The following is a 22282-nucleotide window of genomic DNA, read 5'->3' as shown; positions in this document are numbered from 1 at the left end:
ATAAATAAATAAATCCACCCAAACTAAAAACTGAACACAGCACAGGACTTATTCCACCACAGATGTTAAAGTATGAATGAGTAATTTTTCAGGTAAATGAGTTTATATAACCCTTCATTTGGGCCTAGGTCGCAATTACCATTTTCTAGAAATACTCTGTCATCTTAATGGAAGATATCATTTCTGGAACCTTAAATCGAATGTCATGAATAACTTCATTTTGTTTATATAACCATAATGGCGAACTGACTGTTTGCTATTTTGTAGTTATGTCTCCACTTCCATCAATAAACAGGGTTCATACAGATCAGGAGAGCTGAAATTCAATGACTTTTCAATGACCAGTTTTAAATTTTCAATGACTACTCACGGTATCAAGCCTTCTGCTTCAGTTACTAATTTAAATACAATAAACAAATACAAAAACAATACAGAAATAAACAAATAAATGTAATACAAAAGGGAAATGATATTTAAAGGAGACCAGAAACCAATGGAAATACAGAATAATAATAAAAGCACTATTGAAGAAAACCTGATTCTGAAGTATCATCTGCGACCGTAATGCCAATATTCAAATACTGGCATATCTTCTAGGAGCTGAATTTCCGTGACCTCGTATGCAAAATTTCCGCGCCTATTTGGTTACTTTCGGGGTGTGATGTCATAGTAGCGACTCCAGCATCCCGACTGGGAGTTGCCAGAGTAAAAGAAAATGTCGTTTTGCATTGCTTACGGCTGTAATAGCACATTAAGAAAAGCCTGTGGACAACATTTTTTTTTTTTCTTTTCCAAAGATAAAGGCATAAAGAAAGTATAGGTACATTATTACAAGTGAGTCGATTTCAAAGCATCACCATACATCACTCTCTGATCATTACATTTCTAAAGGAATGTTACGAGAACGATCCTTAAATAAAATACAGCTCTAGGATACATAAATGTTTGGCGTAGACTAAAAAGATGTCGCTATTCCAGACATACTGTTGGATATTTTAAATCCTGGGAAAAGTGTTAAACGTGTGAGTTATGAAAATAAGCAGAAAGCCGAGTAAGTGACCACAAAAATGCAACAGTCAATTCACAGATCTTTTATCTACACCAGCAGTGCTAAAAATGTGATAGCCCAACACCCGGGGCCCCTCTAATTTTAGTTCGGGCCCATCCTGTATTAAAAGTTAGGTGCCCGTTGGGTTTGTCGAGGAAAATTTGTTTGCCTGCGGAAACTTTGATCGCACTGATGAAATGAGTAAATGTATTTTCAAGATGTTGACATACATACCTTAACACGGCACAATCGAAATCAAATCACCTCTGTCCTAGGTGAAATTGAGATCTGATTTTAATCAAATGGAAGCTTTGCTAAAAATAAGATTCTAAACCCTGACACGGTCATGTTTCGATATTTTTTATGTCGTCACTACAATATTTACAAATGATAAAATAGAATACGGCATCTGTGGATTGTATATGTTTTATCTATTTATGTGGGGTTTTTTTCTTCTTCTGAGAAATGAAAATTGGCAGACATATTATAATAATAGGGAGTTCTCTGCGAAAACTCTGGAGATAGTACGAGATCGGGAGGTAGGTGTGGAAATACCCCTAAAATCGGAGGGTTTTTCTCCTGGCTTGAGAGTTGACAGGTATGAACTGTCCGGGCTTGTGGAATTTCAGTCAGGGCTAGTGAGTTTATTTAAGTCACCAACCCTGGGCGTGGGCCTAAAAAAATTCTTTCAGCACTAACTAGTACAGTACACACTGGTATACTATTTATACCAGACATGTATATACTATCAGATTTGTCAATACGCTATCCGTAACCTGCATGTAAGATACACCATGTTTGAATCATAAGACTGAAGCTTCTTAATGTTTAAATTAATTACATATGATTTCTGCTTTGCAGATTTATTTGTGTGTGTGTGACTAATGCTTAATTTTCGACCGATGAAAACCGTTTTCAATGCCTTTTACACCTCCAAGGTAATGGATATTGTTTCACACACAAGTCTGTCCCCGTTCTAGTCTCTTCGCCCAGAATTCAGTAATTATCTCTCAGCGTTTCAGTGTGGAATATATATTTACAAGATATTATACCTTCGGTGGTGGTGGTGGTGGTGTGTGTGTGTTGGGGGGTAGGTAATGAATATGTCATTTACATATAATACGATTGAACCGCATCCTGCTTAAATGAATTAATTGCATTTTGGTAAATTTTTATTTTTACATTGGGCACCATCACTTAATTCTTATCACATTTTTGCAAACACACGATGTATAAGTATTTATTTAAAGATTACATTGCTTTTTTTAAAAATTCCAAAATATGAAATATGAGCATCTTCTTACTGTTGTACTTTTCTGCTGTCAGGTCTTAAAAACATTGTTAACACACAATTCAACATATATAGTTATGAGCATAACTCGGAAGCATATTCAACTTTTGAATTAGCAACCCAAATCTGGTCTCCTCCTGTCATGTATATGTTTGTATTTGACGACTGGCTAGTATTGCGTCACGGGACCACGTGATCTGTCGTCTCATCAAAGCTTGGAAAAGCTCAGCAATTTACGGAATCGTGGTATCTTCCGCGAAATATAATCACTACCCGCCTACGATATTTAATTTAGAAACATCACAGTCCAATTAAAAATTTGTTGAGAATTACATACATAAAAGGAAATTTTTTGTTTCTGGTCTCCTTTAAAAAGAGCATGCTACTGTATGAAGGACATAACGCTGAATGCATTACATTATTGATTAAATTGTTATATCCTGCATACTGGGATCACATTCTTCTGTTCGACATTTCTGCTCAGATCTCCATTTATCCCATCTATACATTTGATATTTTATTTTATTATTTACTAGATACAGGCAATAACACCAATGTCGATCATTCTCTAAATGATGATAACCGGAGATGAGAAAGAGTGAAAACAACAAGCTTTGAAAAATTTTAAAAATAATTAATTCCCTGAAAAAACCCTGTAAAAATGGAAAAACAAGACCTCACGGTTTTAACAATCAAATCCAAAAATAACCCAAGAATAATCCACAAATAAAAGTTATAATGAATTCAAGTTCGAGTTCCGACAAAAAATCCAATATGGAAGGTGATGACGTATGCTGTATCCTATACAATGCTGTTGTCTACAGCTCCTTGTAGAAACAATAAATAAAACTGGTGTTGGAAATCCAATTTTTTTAAAAATACAAAGTGTCTTTTTTCAACAATATGTATGAGCACTAAAATAATTCCAGAGAGAGAAAAAAAATCATCTTTTAGAATCCAAATAATTTCAATAAAAAATCCAAATGACACAACAGACACTTTCCACTGTAGAGAAAATGCCTAGACTGAGATCTCTCTCTCTAAGCATCACTATTAAAACAAACTAATGCGCAATTTCAGAAACCCTAGAACTGCAAAATGGAGGCTGTTTACATATAAAATTCACATAGCCACAATATGATCTTGAAAAAGACCAATCATTTTATTCTATGAATAAATAATTTTTAAAAAGTTGTTTATTTCACTAAAACTATTTACATTTCTAGGATCACGTATCCAATACAGTCTCGATCTCACCCTTATTATTCCCACACCAAAAATAAAAATGAACTTGTTCCAGACCTGCCAACCCTGTTGAGTCCATCTCAGTAAGGCAGTTGATTATTGTTCCGTAAGTTTGACCAGTTTTCAGTAAGGTGTAACAAAATATCAAAAATTGCTATTGTAAAGCTGGAAAATGTAATAAAGAGGTTAGGTTTTCGAAAAGATGCAGCGACGATAAACATTACGTTTAACTTAAAGTTTGAAAAGTACACATATACTGTATTTACCACCAGTACATTTTTGTTCCAAACCCTATGCTGCTCAATGGTTTGTTGCTCTCAACTTGACGTAATTCCTGGGAAAAAACTCTCCATTTCACATGACGATGGCAATCATATTTCCCGCAACGAGTCATACTCAAATTGGAATGTGATGTCCAATAAACATAACTGTGTCCCTTCTGGCTTTTATTCACAAGAATCTGAATATTTATTTTTATTGTGTCCCTTCTGGCTTTTATTCACAAGAATCTGAATATTCCTTTTTATTTTTATGTGTTGCTTATTCACACTTTCAACAGGCTTAATTTCCCTTTCGTCTTAAATAGGCATCGCTTGCTGGACACCATTTGTGAAAAAAATTCTCTGATCAACAGTTTGATCACGCAGACGCTTTGCATAAATAAATGGGTGCAGTTTAAAGCATCTTATGTGCTGCTGTAAAGTTAGTCTGGTTCCCTGACCAAATTTACTTCTTCTAATATGAAACCCGGATCCAAATCAAACATGGATGAACAAATTTTCCAGATTTTTCAGCAATGATCATTTTTCTGTAGTTTCTGCTTTTATGCCGATAAGGCGGTATTTTATGGGTAATTTTCATAAGACTTACTGCAAAATTGTAAGAGTTGACAGGTATGTTGTTTAAGTGGCTGTAACTAATTTTGAATAAAGGCCAGCAGCTAGGTTAGCCTTAGGTGTTTACAACTTAAGAGTCAATGTCAAACTATTTTCTGAAAAAAATTCCAAATCACGTAAACAAGATTATATTATAATATCATATAATAGAGAAAAAAATTACAGCTGACAAACAATCAATAAAATTAAAATATAAATTAAATCAGATGAATGTAACAATAGGCAAACTACCACATAACATCTTCAGGATTTGATTTTGGTGGAATTATTTATTAAAATTATTATTCACTGGAAACAAAGTGCTCATCATTTTAGGACTATTGGGATTAAATTCACAATACTACAAGTTAAATTATAAATTTTCACTTTGTATTCTAGGGAGATAAATTTGTTGTTTTTTGTTCCTAAATGATAAAACTGCTCAGCAGACATCCAGTATGGCTGCCATGATGAACATATTAAAAACCTGATTATCAGTCATTCTGTTAAATGGATGGTCATACTGAAGTCTGGGTTTTCGTCAAAAGCCTTCAAGTGGTGTCTGATTTGCCAAAAAAAGAAATTAATGCAAATCTTACATCCTGTATAGTCATCAAAGTGGCTAATATGAAAACATCCCTTAGGTGCAACAGTAAGTCCCAATTTGATATCAATTCCAGCTTTCCACTCCATACGAATCCCTTAGGTATAACAGTATGTCCCAATTTGATATCAATTTCAGCTTTCCACTCCATAAGTATCCCTTGGGTATAACAGCAAGTCCAGATTTGAGATCAATTTCAGCTTTCCATTCCATAATACCTTAGGTGTAACAGTAAGTACCAATTTGATATCAATTTCAGCTTTCCATTCCATAAGAATCCCTTGGGTATAACAGTAAGTCATAATAGTTATGTCCCAATTTGATATCAATTTCAGCTTTCCACTCCATAAGAATCCCTTAGGTATAACAGTTAAGTCCCAATATGATATCAATTTCAGCTTTCCATTCCATAAGAATCCCTTAGGTATAACAGTAAGTCCCAATTTGATATCAATTTCAGTTTTCCATTCCATAAGAATCCTCTAGGTATAACAGTAAGTCCCAATCTGATATCAATTTCAGCTTTCCATTCCATAAGAATCCCTTAGGTATAACAGTAAGTCCCAATCTGATATCAATTTCAGCTTTCCATTCCATAAGAATCCTTTAGGTATAACAGTAAATCCCAATATGATATCAATTTCAGCTTTCCATTCCATAAGAATCCCTTAGGTATAACAGTAAGTCCCAATCTGATATCAATTTCAGCTTTCCATTCCATAAGAATCCTTTAGGTATAACAGTAAGTCCCAATATGATATCAATTTCAGCTTTCCATTCCATAAGAATCCCTTAGGTATAACAGCAAGTCCCAATTTGATATCAATTTCAGCTTTCCATTCCATAAGAATCCCTTAGGTATAACAGTAAGTCCCAATCTGATATCAATTTCAGCTTTCCATTCCATAAGAATCCTTTAGGTATAACAGTAAGTCCAGATTTGAGATCAATTTCAGCTTTCCATTCCATAACAAAATAAATACCTCCTGAAGAAATGTTTTCAATATTATGGGCACTAATTTGAAACAGAATCCCGAAGGAAATACGAAAAGGTGCAAATATAAATATATTTAATTATAATCTAATGCAGTGGATGAAAAGATGAACCTGTCTGATTTTACAAACTACATTTCAATTACAAACAGAGAAACTTTCAACTTTGTTGTCTCACTAATCTTGTACTCTATCAAAAGATTGTACTTATTTTGTTCCAGCATTCTGATAAATTGACATTTTATTATATCATTCATAAATTTAGATGTTTAACACAGCTTTTAAAAACTTTTTAGTCATATTACTAAGATTTATAGTGTGGTAGATGACAGTCATGTCTAGCACTGTGGCATCATGCCACAAATACGTAGCATTATGTCCCACCCAGTCATATAATCCTGACACCAGGCCAACCAGTCTTAACACTAACCTCGTAATGTTAAATACCTAGTGAGGCAGCTGTTAGTACCATTTTAATGTCATTGGTATGACTCGGCCTGGGTTCAAGCCCACGATCTACCACATTCAACTCAGACGGGGTTCAAACCCATGATCTCCCGCATCAGAGGTGGATACTCTAACCACATAGGCAAATGGAGCAGTCTATTGTGTTTGCAGCTATGTATGTAAATATTCAGATTTGTTCCACATGCATAATTGTGTCACCCACTATAAATAAAGTTGTGATTGATATTATTATTAATTGACAAGAGCCAAAGATACGTTGAATATTTGTGTAAGTATGCAATTCAAATAATTGAAACACAATAAAAATCAAAATCAAGCATACCAAAATCCAAATAGAATCCCATTTAGGCATTACTGAAATAGTATGTCTCAATTGTTTTCCATTCTCATATTTTTGTCTTCCTCCATTTTATGTATTAATACAACAGATCAGTTCTAATTTCTGCACTTTATACCATGCATTACCATATAGACCTGATATTATCCCTTTACCTCATAGTGCATAGTTACAAAGTGCAGCGTGCTATAAATAGAACATGTTACCTTATCGACTCAATATGCTTAGGCCTGCCTGTTAACTGTTAAGCAATGTAGTGTGTGTTGTGTTTAACATCAATTTTAACCATTTTACATTTTTGGTACATATCTATTATGTGTTGAAAAATTTAAGAGTAAAGTCCGATTGTCATGGCTGTGTAATTATTTTTCACGGAAGAATTTTTTTATGTGCTTTAAATTCTTGAGAGAACTTGTTCACCATCAAGTCAGTGAGACTGCATGACCAACTGAAGCTGCCATTTCACATACTCAAAATTTACAAGTTTTCGTCCGCGTCTACACCACTAAGTCATCTGAATTTGATAATTTATAAAAACTAATCGCTGACTACATCAATATCAGAGCCTTTACCTAAATAATTGAAGCTTTCATAGTTGTGATTCTAATCGTGAAAACTTCGTAAGTACTGAATGAAATCCATGACCTCCATTTTGGAGAGTGGCGATTACGTAGTACTAATATTAGTACCCTTACTCGTACCTCAACCACAACAAAATCAAGTTGAGGCTACGACATCGTAGCTAGCGATTACGAACCCGTTACATTAAATAGCAGATATAGATCAGAGCATAAACAGTGACCACGTGATCTGACGTAATTGTCATTCGCAGAAATGAATGTAGTATTTAATAGGGGTTTTCCCCCGAAGGTGGCGCTATGAAAACCGGCTCATATTTACAGCAGACATCAAAATGCACTTCCATGCAAATGGAGTAGAGACATCAAAAGGTGCTTCCATACAAATGGAGTAGACGTGTCCAAAGGCGCTTGCATGAAGTAAAGGGTTATTTCATAAACCAGTGAAATTTATGTCACCACCATGTGAGGCTTTGTACTTTCAAGTGTTGAAGTGCCACTGACAATTTGAGATGCAAAATGCCACCACAAGGACTCAACAAGGGGAAAACTATAACGCAAAAAAGCAAAATCGAGGGTTATTTTTGGACATTTTAAACCATCAGATTCCACAATTATTGTATCAGGTAGTTTAGATAATTTCATTTAGGAATGCGTGAACCCGGCAAGCGCAATTGTTGCTGATATTTTGTGTTTTATCATCAGTTTGAATCAAAACGAAAAAGAAAAACATGACAGCTAACAACCTACAGATTCCATCCTGCTCCTGTAACTGTACATGTAAGTGAAATCATGTACATTTATTTCTTTACTCAGCTGAATTTTAAAATATCCAATTGACAAAGATATAGGCAAGGAACAAAGCAAATCAACACTGCTTATCTGGGGTTCTGAATAGGTATTCACTGGCTAAAGAAAAATCATGTCATATGGTTGCTGTTGAACTTAAAATGTTTGCAGAAGGTTAATACCTAACTGCAGTGACATATACAGTAAATAGGACAGCACAAACCTCTGCATTGTTATCAATGCCCATGCATGTATAAGAGTTTAGTTAGAACATTATATTCCTTCTCCTAATCTGAACTCCCAGGTCAAAGGTGTCCTGGCTAATGGCTTATATGGTTAAGTACAGATACCACTCACCATGTAGCTATGTTACAAAGCAGGTTGTCATGCTGCAGAGGATGATTAAAAGCCAAAGAGTGCATAAAGATGGGGGGGGGGGGATAGAAAATTGCTGTAAATTATGTTGTTAGTGTGAGTGAAATTATTTACTGATATATAGATGTATATTTTTTTCCATATCTATACAAGAGGTAAAGAATGAATACAAAACAAAATCTAGCTTATACATTTATGGGACCCCGGGTGGCAAAGGATCTAAAGAACACACATTTACCAGCCATTTTCATGTCAAATCTGACTGTGGGTTCAAGTCTCGGGTACAGCTGCCAGTAGCTTCCCATAGGTTAGTGGCTCAGCCTCTTACAGGGGTTTACAAGTGTTCTTCTGCCACCAATTATACTGGCTGCCATATGCAGTGTAGCCTATCTTGTGCTGAGAAATGGTTTTAAACCTAAAACAACACAGCATACAATTTTCTATAAACTTCAGCAGTTGTGATTAATTGTCATTTGCCTTTCCAACTTTCAAATCTGCTTTATTCATCACTGATGTCTCTCAATCTTCATGCATTCATGTCTTGGACTCTGCCAACATATTTGAGAAAGCCCACCTGTAGCTACCTGTGGGTTGGTGTTTCTTCCTTGGATTTACCTGCTTCTTCCTGTACCATATATACCGACTGCCAATCATGTACTGAAAAATGTTGTTAAACCTATAACTGCAACATGGAAAACAAACTTGAATTGCCTTGTTTTATGCCAATAGATGTAATCAGCCAATGAACATGCTAACGGGATAAAAATAGTCATCTTGCAAAATCTGTAATGTGAAGAGGTCAGTAAGTGTTGTCAATAAATTTCTTTCTCACTCAGAGAAACGAGTGTCTGTGTTCATTACAGTTGTTCTGCAAATGTAAGAAGCTTAATGTACTGGATTTACTTGTTAGTCATCTCCACTCTTATATTCAAACTTTGTCAAGATACAATCATTTTCCTTGCATGAGTACAGGATTTACTTGTTAGTCATCTTCACTCCTATATTCAAACTGTCAAGATACAGTCATTTTCCTTGCATGAGGAAAATGCTCTATTTATTCTGCTTTGAAGATAACACTGTACTACCTTCCAAATTTTAGAGAAGATATGAAATTGGTAATAAAATCTTCTAAAATTATTGATGCTGTGTGAAACAAAGGGCATGATGTCTAAGATGACTTCTTTACCTCATCAAATGGAACACCCTGAAATGGCCTAAAAAGTCAAACAAAAGGCATTGACAAATCATTGCTAACCCACTTCTGACCATGTGTGTGTTCAATTCTTCGGTTCGGGCAATGCGGATCTCTGAGAAAGTTGCCAGTAGTTTTTCTGGGCTCTTCCTCCGCCAGTTATACTGGCTGCCTTATAGAATAGCCGATCTTGTGCTGAGAAATGGCATTAAACCCCCAAAAAACAACATATTTATTGCCATGTAAAAGAGGCAGTCTGTCTGAAAGTATTTTTCCTTCTTAACATGGATGACAGATGATACATCTATATCTGTAATCTGCATGCTAAAAATGCAACCAGCATGTTGAGATGTATAAAATGGCACCACCCTACCATTAGAGACGATATAAGCATGAAAAGACCATCAAGTTGATATGTGTATCAATAATGCTCAGACCTTCCAACCCTACCAAAACTGTCAGGACCACTGGGTTCATATGTGTATCTAAAATAAGACCTTCCATAACCATAACACATCTAACACAGTAAAATGTTAAATATAAGCCCTTTGTGGTAAGGAATTTGTTGAAGTAATTAAATCATGAAAATATAGCTCACAGTGACTTGTCTGGCTGATAATGGGTGTACAATGCACCACTTTACCAGTCCTATGATTCTAGGTAGAATAATGTGCATACAGGGTGCAGTGTCACACAAAGACTTAACCAAGAATGTACAGCTATCTATGGATGTACTGTACAAAGTCAGCCTCTCATCATGTAGTACGTGATAGGAAATCCACTCCAAACTGTTCAGTTAAAAGCATATTTTTTAGTGAATTGAATCAGAAACTGGTATGTGAATATTCAGTGTATTATTTATGTGTAAATGTTGCCCATATTTTAAGATAGACTAAACTAAGTATTTAAGTGACTAAATTTGTTATCAGTGGTTATATGGAAATTGTAACAAATATATGGTGAATAACTCATTTTCAATAATGCCTCTAAAAATGTATCTAAATTTGCTGCTCATAAAATTGTATTGGATATAGAAATATTGTCGAGAGTATAAAAGTATGAACCAAAAGTAATGGTTTGTGAAAGCATGGCCCGGATTAAAAAGACTGTTTTCATTAGTGTCACTAATTTTGCAAACAACAATGGCAACTTCTATGGGCATGAATTGGAATGTATTGCAGCAAAAAATTCTGTTAAGTGGGTTTAATCAATATTTTTTTGTGTCATCCACTCCATTTTGCATAGAGTAGATGGCTTACACATCAGCAATCTGAAGATGAGTTGTGGTTGCAGGGTTTAATGCCATTTTTCAGCACATAATAGGCTAGTCATTGAATTTGTATAAATTCACTACCTCTCGTACTGATATGGTTATTGTTACAGCAAAAATATTGATTGATCTATATATTGATGAATCATTTCACCCTTATTAAACACTATGCCAGCTTAATAGCAAGAGTGACTAAACAATATGCCAGATTAATATCAATTATCATTTACTATCCAAGTGTAATATCACTAGATGTACATGGATTAGTTGACTTGATTAGTATGTTAGGAAATGTGATTACACACTATGCCAGCCTTACAGCTAGTGTGACTACCCACTAATATCACCAAGATGTACCGGAACCAGTTGACATCATTATTAGATCAGGAAATTTGAGTAAGACACTACGACAGCTTTATAGCAAGTGTGATTACACACTATGCCAATTTAATATTACTAAGATGTGCATGTCAGTTCACATGATTAGTATACAAGGATTATACACCTTGGCAGCTTTACAGACAGTGTGATTACACACTGTGCTAGTGTAATATCACTAACTGTACAACTTTTGGTATATGTAGTCCTCATTCTCAATCCCTCTATACATATTTTAATAGAACAATGTACAACTGTTTGTCTATGTAGTCCTCATTGTCAGTCTCTCTTTCTTTATACACATTTTAATAGATCTGTGTACAACTGTAGGTCTGTGTAGTCCTCATTGTCAGTCTCTCTCTCTGTATACATATATTAATAGGTCTGTGTACAAATACTTGCAATGCTACCACCAACATACTGTACAACATTAAGTGTGGATCAATAATAAACTGTAACGATTTCTAAAATAAGTACAATATAAAATCATTAATAATAAAATATTAACTTCGGAGCTCACATGATAATAAGTATAACAGTTTGAGCCAATCATCATTCGGTATTGATGTGTGTGCCGCATAGTTTACCTATTTTGAAAATAGAGTCGCATGTATATGATGTCTGTGCAGTGAAGAAGGCAATGTCTTATTCTTGCATGGAATAGTTTCCTAAAGTTGAATCCAGTTAATCGTAAGTAAAAACTTAACTTTTGCATCTTACACTGTTCTCTGATTGAAAAAGGGATGCATCGTAGAGTCGTAAAAATGGTACATGTAGCTCTTTTTGCCATTTTTCACATATACGTGCACTTGTCTCAGAGTAAACATTCGCGAAAATTGCATGTAACTTCAGTTTGGTACAACGCAGAAAAGTCAATAATGGGTTGATGAATAGAAAAATGTCTCAAGAGTAAAACAAGCTATACATTATGGCAGTATGCCTTTAAACACGGATATAGCAGAAGGAAATCGAGGGTCATGGGTGGAACAAAGTATCTGTAAGTTCCGTACCATCCCTCTTATTTATTATGACAGAGAGTGTCCTATGTCAAAACACATACATGTAATAATGGTAATCTAAGGTATTTTTTTTCCTTTAAATTATTGTTTTATTTTTCTCAACATCAAGCTCGCGTCGAGCACCTGTGGTTTCTACAATGAACTGAAAAAAAAAAGTACTGTACAAGATACAGCACACGTCATCTTGGATTCTTTTCTGGAACTCAAACTTGAATTCATTAGAACATTTCATTATTAGAACTTCCAAAATTTTTATTTGTGGATTATTTTTTGGAATTAATTCTTAAAAATTGAAAGTTTTTATTGTTTTCAGATTTTTAGTTTGTTTCTACCAGGGATATAAATTATTTGTTATACTTTCAAAGCTTGTTTTCACGCTTTCTTTTGTTACTGTTTATTCGAGCCTAAACATGTGACATAAGATATTAATCCTTGTTCATATTTGCTTGGATTAAATATAGGCCATTCTATATAATTGGGGGGGGGGGGGTGTCAAGCGTACGTACACAGGTGAGGGGTGTAAAAGAGTATGCATGTGTACGGAGAAGGAGAGGGGTCAAGCTTTGCCAGATTTTTGCGTATGTACTAAATGGATGGCCCCTAACCACAGTTCCATCCAAAGCAGTTTCTTAACCTGGCCCCTGGCAAATTTCTTAATTGAAGGCTATGGTGTGACTTTTTCAGCTGTTATTGTTTACTATTTATAGATATGGATATATTTGTGAACTAGGTGTTTCGGGCTTGTGTTGTTCTTGAAATTGATGTCAGGCATGCACACTTCCATAGTTGTTCTGCAGTATGTTGCTAATGAAATACCAATAGTACGTGGCTAGGAAGAAGAGCTAGCATCCCAAGGCAGTAAACACGTGGGTTCAAGGAAAGTAGAATATCTCAAAAATGGCTTGGATGACAACTATTCTGAATTGCATGAAACAATTTAGCAGAATGTTTTTAAAAATTTTCATCGAGGGAAATGGCTTGCATTTGCACTGTGAGCACCACATGCTGTCAAAAATGGACTTTGGATGTGAAAAATGCATGTATAAAATAGGGGTTGGGGTGTATAAACTTCTGCTATGAACTGCCATTGACTTCTCTGGTCAAGTGAATAATATTCGTATGCTTTGTTTTAATATAGGTATCTAAAAATATGAACCTTTATGACCTCACTTGTGTATTTGATTTTTTTAATGATTTCTTATAATGATTGCGGTATTAAATTTGTACATAAAAACTGGTCCCTGCCCCAAGAAGGTTTCAAGCGGTTGTTTTTGCATTGGAATGATGCTGCTTTGGACGCATGCGTTAGCATTTTAAAAACAAGGTCATTCATAGATGTATACATAGGTGTTCTGTTCGGCTCATGGTCGTTCCGTACCCAAGTCGATTCGTACCCAAATGAGTCGTTTCATACCCAAAACAATGGTCATTTCATACCCATGGTGCTGGTCGTTTCTTACCCAGTGATATAGTCGTTTCAAATGTAACCACAAATATCATAAAAAGATATTTCATACATATTTTCTATGTTGCTTTTTTTCCTTTGTGATATATATACATAAAAATAATGATAATAATATGACTGTATACTTTAACGGGAATCATAATTGAAATGTATTCAAATTCTAAAATCCACGGATATCTAGTAAGTTTAAGCTTTCAAGCTTGATTCAATTTCACACGTGTTTGATTTTATTTTTTTGTTTTCTTTTATTTTGAAATAATTTCAATAGGTCTATAATTTTCAGCAGTATTTAGATTCAAAAAATTTGTACTAAATTTCCTGTCAATAATTCTTTAACAATAATACTATATTTACCTCACTTGTTTACTGGGGATTAACTTTATCTTCGGAATTTAAAATTGGTCTCCTCAGGCACTTATACTTTAGTATCAAGAGCATATGGCAAACTTGGAGTTATATACAATGAATTTAATTTATCATTAAGCCAAAAAGAATCAATTATCAAATTCATTCATTTGTTCCCATGGACACATACATTGTTACTAATTGTCCCTGCTCTTACTCTCCTTTGTCGGTTATATTACAATTTACATATGTTCCACTCCTAATTGTTTTGTCGTCAGGTATTGTACAATGTACGTTTGATTTCTATCTCAGTTTATTTTATGTTTTTCTATCTATTCATATAAGTAAATGAAGCCAACTTTTATAACGCGATCCAGATATAAATAGTTGAGAAGGTTTATAAAGAAGTATTATAAGAAATAGACGTCAACACACACAGGCAAATACAAGCAAGAAATGGACAACTGTGTAGTTTGTTTCCAAAGAGTAAGACCTTTACAACATGCTTTACAATGTAACGCTTGCCAAAAGTGGCAGCATCGTAAATGTGAGACAGGTATGTATATTATTACTATTAATAGTGTGTCTGTGTATGTGATTTGGACACTTTAACGTAGCTTTCACAATTTTGCATTCTTATCGCTACGATGTCTGCAGTGTGGCAGTTTATAGTGATTTAGAGTGTCTAGCGAGGAAACTCTTTGTACCATTTTTATAAGTCTTTGGTAAGACTCGGATGGAGTTCAAACCAACGAACTTCCACATCCGAGGCAAACACTCTAACCACTAGGACACCGGAGTGGTAATGTTAATAGTAGTAGCAGTAAAAGTGGTAAAAATACTGCTGGTGGTGTGTTGGTGTGATTTGGATTTTTAACGTAGCTTTAACAATTTTTCAGTCATATCGCTACCATGTCTGCAATGTGGCAGTTTATAGTGATGTCTAGCACTGGGGCATCATGCCGCAGACATGTAGCATGATGTCCCATCCAGTCACATTATCCTGACACCAGGCTGACCAGTCCTAACACTAACCTCTTAATGCTGAGCGCCACGTGAGGCAGCTGTTAGTACTGTTTTTGTAAGTCTTTGGTATGACTCGGCTGGGGATCGAACCCACGACCTCCTGCATCCGAGGCGGACGCTCTAACCACTAGGCCACTGGAGCGGTCCTGCTGTCCTCCACCACTGATTATGACAGATGACAGTCTCAACAATATGCCGAACATTTTGCCAATAGCAGAGAGTACACATCTGACTGTTGCTGAAAGACATGATGTTCACGACCCTACATATGGTGATCTTATAGACAAGGCAATGAATACTGACGTCAATAACAGTGTCAATGATTCTGACATGCCAATCGACAACTCTTCAGTCCAGTAAGATATATATCCTTCTATTTCATCTTAATTTAATCGATCTAAACGTAAGAAACAAATACGTAATAAATGTGCAGCATTTTCACATTAGGTAACCACTTAAATGTTCTTTTTTTCCAGATTGCAACCAGATGTTAGTTCTCATACCTGGACAGCGTCCCAAAATACAGAAGTGATATGCACCTTTAACATAGATGCCTCCTTCAAAGTCAAGGAAAATCAAGAAGAAGAGTGGGTTTATTATTTTACAATCTTTGAGAATTTTATTATGTTGTAATGTAAATTTCCGTTCAATACAACACAATTAAAGTGGAACGTAGTTGAGAAATTAATAAGATTACATATTATGATTAGCTAACTAGTGTTCTGGAGAAAATCATAATATATAAGACACTGAATAGCACAGTATCCAAAAAGTACCACATGCTCCATTGAAATATTCTTTATTCACGAAATTGAATTTTAATCTTTTTATACAGGTCCATACAGGAACCGACGTTACAGCTAAGACTAAACCATGTACATCTACCAGACTTTCAGATCACTCTTACTGATTCCAAAATGTTGCGTCCAAAACTTGCGGAGGCTGATGGATATTCATACAGTGTCAAGGTTAGTAGTAATATTGGTAATTGCCATAATGTCATCATCGTTATTGGTCATATTTGTAGAGGTGTTGGCGGTGGTAGCACTGATATTCGCACATTTGAATGTTTAAAAATCTTTCTTCTAGCGTAAAAGGGCAGGCGTAACATCCTGGTGGTGCTCTGTCCGCTCTAAAAAGATGCGATGCCCAGCCACCATAATACAACGTGGAGAGAGGACTACACCGGCATGTACATAGCATCGATCCAGGGATCGTCGCGAAAGTTAAGGTATCATCGGACATTAGTTGCATGTTGACAAAATCTCGGTAATTTCAAAATATACAATCGCTCATTACCCTGCACCTGTCAATGTTCATTGTTTCTAATAGGAACATCAACGTACGTGTAAGTAATATTTGATATACACATCATTAAAAGATAACGTTCCACTATACACTCGTTGTTTATTTATTTATTTATTGACTTGTAACACTCACATATTCTATCATATATTCCATAGGTGAAGAGTGTAGCGAAACAGCATAAATATACATCAGCTGCTACAATCGTGGATAGAGTTATAAATGAATTAGTGCCAAGGGATGGTCACTTTCTGCCCAAACCAGCGCTCTTAATTAGAGCTACCAATAGGACCCGCCAGAAAATGCGACCAAATGAGCCGTGTGACTTAGAATTTGTTGTAAGTAGCACAAATCATTTTGTATTAATATTGCGGTTTTGTGCACCAGGCCCTTCAATATGTATTATTTGCTTATTTAACTTCTTTAAGTTGAATGAGTCATAGTTTTCTGACAAATTTCTTCGGAAAGACATTCATGTTGGCAGTAAACGTCACATTTTATTGGCCACTGACAAACAGCTAGAAATTTTGGCAAGAGCAAAGATCTGGTACGTTGACGCCACCTTTAAAATAATCAGGGACCTGTTTAAGCAGTTGCTTTTCGTGCACGCCTTTGTCAAGAATGATGAACATGAAACAAAGCAGCTGCCACTGGCGTTCACTTTTATGTCAGGATGAAGAAAAAGGATAACAAGAAGGTAAATATTCATATTTTTTCATTTTATAAGGATTTATTTGATTATAAATTGTTTTCCAAAAGCATTCCTGCATGTAATATCATCATCAATTGGATACGATGATAATATAGTTATCGTATTTAACACAGTTTGTTGTTATAATAATAGTAGCAGTAGTAGTAATAATAAAATAATAATAATATTAAAAATAATGTTAATATCATTATTATTATTTCATATTGTAATGTTGCATATTACAGTACTTTATCTCAGTCTTTTTCATTGTTTGTAATTAGGTATTCAAAGCTTTGAAGCGACTTCTCCCGTCTCCTCCCACTGTCAAAGGTATTGTTGCAGACTTTGAATCAGGTTAGTACAGTAGTAGTAGTAGTATAAGTTATAAGTAGTAATAGTGGTTTTAGCTGTTGTTATTCGCGTAATATTAATATAAAAATTTTTGTTATTCTTCTCCAATTACTAGCCAAGCAAATATTATTTTTTTTAACCAATGAACTATTTTCAAGATTCTGGCTAGCTGTAGCCAATTTATACATTTGTATACCCTCTTTTCATGTTAGCTTTCAGTATTATTTCATTGCACCTTTAAATTGAAACATAGCTGCAAACAATTATTTATGTATATTAATTAACACACGCACAGATTTCTTCTTCATCATCACATTTAATTTTTAATTATTTAGGTATCTGGCTAGCTTTCTGGCGTGTGTATCCAGGAGTGCCTATCCACAGCTGTGCATTTCACCTGGGGCAAGCTATGTGGTGAAAACTTCAAGAATTGGAGTTGAGATAAACCTACATTCAAGAAAAGAGTGTTCATCAGTTTTGCAGGAAGGTAAGAAATAATACTGACACTCAAATAAATTCGCTAATGTGTTTTTTAAATGATATATTTGTCATTATAATGTGTTATCATATTAATCAATTGCTTTCATTATGTGTTTCTTTTTCAGGTGATGGCGTTACCATTTTTGCCTGCAGAACATATAGCCCCTGCTTTTGCCTGTCTGAAGGATCAGTCCAAGATGATTCCCTTGTTATATAGTTCGGTTGACTATGTAGAGTCAACCTGGATTACGAACATCACATTCCCGGTTCACTCATGGTCTGGGTTCCGAAAATCTGCACGAACCAACAATGATGTAGAGGGTTGGCATTGTAGGATCAATGCGAAAGCCAGCAAAGCCAATCTTCCATTCTATGTGCTAGTCAGTCTTTTATAAAACGAAGCCACTTCAGTTGTAACACAGATTCAACTGGTATTGGAAAAAAAAGCTAAGATACCAGAAAAAAATATCAACAAATGCAGGCGAGAATATTCTCGGTGTGGGAAGAGTATCAGAACTGTGTTATCTCCTCCTCAAAATTACTGAAATGTTGCAGCAGTATATACGGCCCGACAACTGAATGACAAGGCAATTTAACTGCATTATTATACCATGCATATTGTAATTGCATTTTCTTCATGTATGCATGTAATAAAACTCTAGAATGTACATTTCGGAATAATGTTGTTAGTCTTTTGTTATTTAAGACACCTTTTTGAGCTATTCTTTCGTCTTACTGAGACATCTCCTTCAGTCATTCTTTGGATGGTAATTTTTACTGTTCTAATCTGGCAAAAATGTATGCTGTATTGAATACGTTTCATAGTGTGCTGTATTGAATACGTTTCAATACTGGCTCAATCAAAGCATGCATACATATCTTCGATTATTTAAATAATTAAATCTGTTTTAAAACAACAAAGTAAATATATGTAAAATGCAGTGCCAAATTAAATCTCTCTCTCTCTTATTTATGTGGAAGATAACAAAAGTGAGCAAAAATGTGCATAAGTATGCCAATGAGATCGGCTGTCTCCCCCTCCCCCCCACCAAAAAAATGGCTTGGTTGCCGGTATAATATACCACGTTCAACACCTTTAAAAGCAGGCGACAAAAATTGAAATTAACACCAGTATTGGGTCTTGGAGAAAAGAAACGTACACAAACGACACTAGTGTATCTGCATTCTGCCCCATTATCAAAAGATCGCAAAATGTATAGTTGTTTTGAGGGGATGACCATTTGTAATTTATCGGACGTGTTAGTCATTACTAAATAAAACCAAGAAATATGACAAGTAATTGTTAATTGGAACTATACAAAAATAATGGACTTACTCAGTTATTTAAACCTGGCCAACGTTTTTTTTTCTTCTTCTTCTTACTGGCCGTGTGAATATTTTTTTAATTCCATTTTTTTGTACATAGATGCTATTATACAGTGAAAACAATACAATTACTGTAATTATCTTTGTTTGGTAAATTTTTTGCCCGGATATGCTTTGTTTAAGTAAGGAAAAGGGAGCTGTAAATATGAAAATACTTGTACACTTGTAAATTAATTAGTGCAAAACGACAAGCACCTTGGGTACGAAATGACCAGCACCTTGGGTACGAAACGACCAATTTCTACTGGGTACGAAATGACTTGGGTACGGAACGACCAGGTACCATTCTGTTCTGACAGGGATTATTACTAAAAAGTGAATGCTCTGAAGAATTTAACGCCATGGGTCAAAAGAAGCGGCTTTTAGTTTTCATCCGCATACCAAGGTCAGTCGAAATAAATTTATTAATTACTAGCGAGCGTCCGATACATCAGAAATGATGGGAGGTTAACACAGCGTAAAACTTGAGTATGAACTACTGTCAGACAACGTTGGTCAGCGCTGTGAGAATTTTATTTTAGCTGAAACCTACTTGTTGATCTACATATGTACAAGAGATTCCTGAAACCTTTCTTGTTCCTAATGGATGCATGCATTTTTTATAATAAAATTCCACATACCTTTAAATGGCGAATATTCATTTTGTTTTCTTGTCAATAAATTTTCCTTGCATAATCATTATCAATGCTCCTCGAGATAAATGCTTCAATACCACTGATCATGTATGCCGCCATTTTTAGTCAACACTAATCCATCTCTGCAAACCAGTCAAAACCGGTTTTTAAGTCGCGTGCTAAAGGTGGCGCTCACCAGATAATATGTACTTTTGAGAGAGTGATGTATGTAAGGTGAAGTAGTTCGCATTTAAAACATGCACAGTGGAGAGAATGTTTGCATACCTCTATGCTACATTATTGCAATGTGGATGATATTTCTTTTGGATATTGTACTTTTGGAAATTTTACATGATTTAAGCACACTGCTAACTAAAATGTCTGCTCCCTTGTGTTAAAAAATCAGTCTGAATTAGTCTAAAGTACACTATACATGGCAGCTATTAAAATAGGGAAAATGAATTTTGCCAGACTAGACAATACCAGCTTCTGAAAGTGCAATGAATGAATTACCAAATATATAAAATGTAAAAAAAGTTATCAGCTCTTTTTTATACAATTTACCTCTGAAGTTCAGGAAGTGAAAATGACCAAGTAGAGCTAGCACTTTTTTGAAAGGTGCACATGTAAAGTAAGGCCAAGCTGTATACTCTATAACCCAAAGTACACCCATCAATCATACACCAAAATAAAGGAAATTAAAGGTTCTTTGCATTATACCCAAGATATACAAGGTCTTTTTTAAATAGCCAGTATAACCAGTGAGGAAAGCCGGGGACATTCTTTTTCTTTAAAATCCTAACCCTATGCAAAATGCGAAACTGTATAGCGCCACCTTAAAGAAAATATAAAAATGTTTGCAATTATTTTTTTTATTTTCATATAATTAGGTATGATGTTCTGAATAAAATGGTACATTCATATTGATGTTAAGCATGAAAATAAGCTAATTATGATCATTTTGCTCTTGCTTACATAATTTGCCATGAGGTATGTTTGTGTGAGTAGTGACCTTAATTATGGGGAAATTAGAAGACTCAGAATATAGGAATAGAGTCAACTTAAATTTAAAACTGTTGCAATAAGTGACAGAAATATATGGTGAAAATGTTTCTTTTCATTTATTTGCAATGAAATAAAAAATAAATGAAGAGAAAGTGAATTCGCTTCTTCCATATTAAACAATAGGCAAATATTTTGCACTTTGACCTTTGACCTTTATGAACCTGATGAGTTACCTCCCTTTTCTAATTGTAAAATTCATTGTTGATTTCTAGAAATAATTCTGGCTAGTTTCATGTTCCTGTCATTCAGCATAACATTGGTTGCTATGTTTACAAAATGTAATGCGCATTCTTAAGAAAGCTCACTTTTATCATGGGGTGGGGGGAGAGGCTGGACTTGTTAGAGACTCTGACACTCATAAATACTGTTCCGTCGAGGAAAAGGCAGGAGAATTATTCAAAAGGATTGTTTTGATGGCTGCGACTTAAATGTTTCAGCCATATAAACATAATTAAATCATACAAAAATAATACCTATATTTTCTTTATGGTGGCGCTCACTGTTAAAAAATCAGTCTGAATTAGTCTAAAGTACACTATACATAGCAGCTATTAAAATAGGGAAAATGAATTTTGCTAGACTAGACAGTACCAGCTTCTGAAAGTGCAATGAATGAATTACCAAATATATAAAATGTAAAAAAAGTTATCAGCTCTTTTTTATACAATTTACCTCTGAAGTTCAGGAAGTAAAAATGACCAAGTAGAGCTAGCACTTATTTGAAAGGTGCACATGTAAAGTAAGGCCTAGCTGTATACTCTATAACCCAAAGTACACCCATCAATCATACACCAAAATAAAGGGAATTAAAGGTTCTTTGCATTATACCTAAGATATACAAGGTCTTTTTTAAATAGCCAGTATAACCAGTGAGGAAAGCCGGGGACATTCTTTTTCTTTAAAATCCTAACCCTATGCAAAATGCGAAACTGTATAGCGCCACCAAAACCCTCAATGAAAGCGACACCTGGCGGCAAATATTTTTTACTACGCGTAAGAAGAGTGATTTTGTGGGCGAACGGCCATTGATGTTCGTGTTTACATTTTTTTTGTCATAACCAAGGCAATACAATTATTAAAACTAAATAATGA

The 22282-nt window shown here is 34.9% G+C and overlaps 1 protein-coding gene and 1 long non-coding RNA gene across 8 annotated transcripts in view; one reads left to right on the top strand and one right to left on the bottom strand.

Moving 5' to 3' along the window:
* LOC149791115 (uncharacterized) overlaps positions 1–22282 on the bottom strand; it is a 125165-nt gene that overhangs the window by 84057 nt on the left and 18826 nt on the right. The gene's annotated exons all lie outside the window — the stretch shown is intronic.
* LOC149791116 (uncharacterized) lies at positions 7748–18800 on the top strand. Of its 2 annotated transcripts, XR_016423663.1 has the most exons (9): positions 7748–8219; positions 15775–15885; positions 16134–16266; positions 16388–16529; positions 16762–16941; positions 17032–17300; positions 17576–17648; positions 17981–18132; positions 18251–18800. It is a non-coding gene; the product is annotated as an uncharacterized LOC149791116 (long non-coding RNA). The 2 variants fall into 2 exon arrangements; XR_016423662.1 differs by lacking the exon at positions 17032–17300.

This window comes from Sinohyriopsis cumingii, chromosome 10 (genome assembly GCF_028554795.1).
Source record: "Sinohyriopsis cumingii isolate HCF-2022 chromosome 10, ASM2855479v2, whole genome shotgun sequence".
NCBI classification, from domain to species: Eukaryota; Metazoa; Mollusca; class Bivalvia; order Unionida; family Unionidae; genus Sinohyriopsis; species Sinohyriopsis cumingii.
The sequence above is the reverse complement of the archived record's forward strand: the minus strand, read 5'-3'. Positions and strand labels throughout refer to the sequence as shown.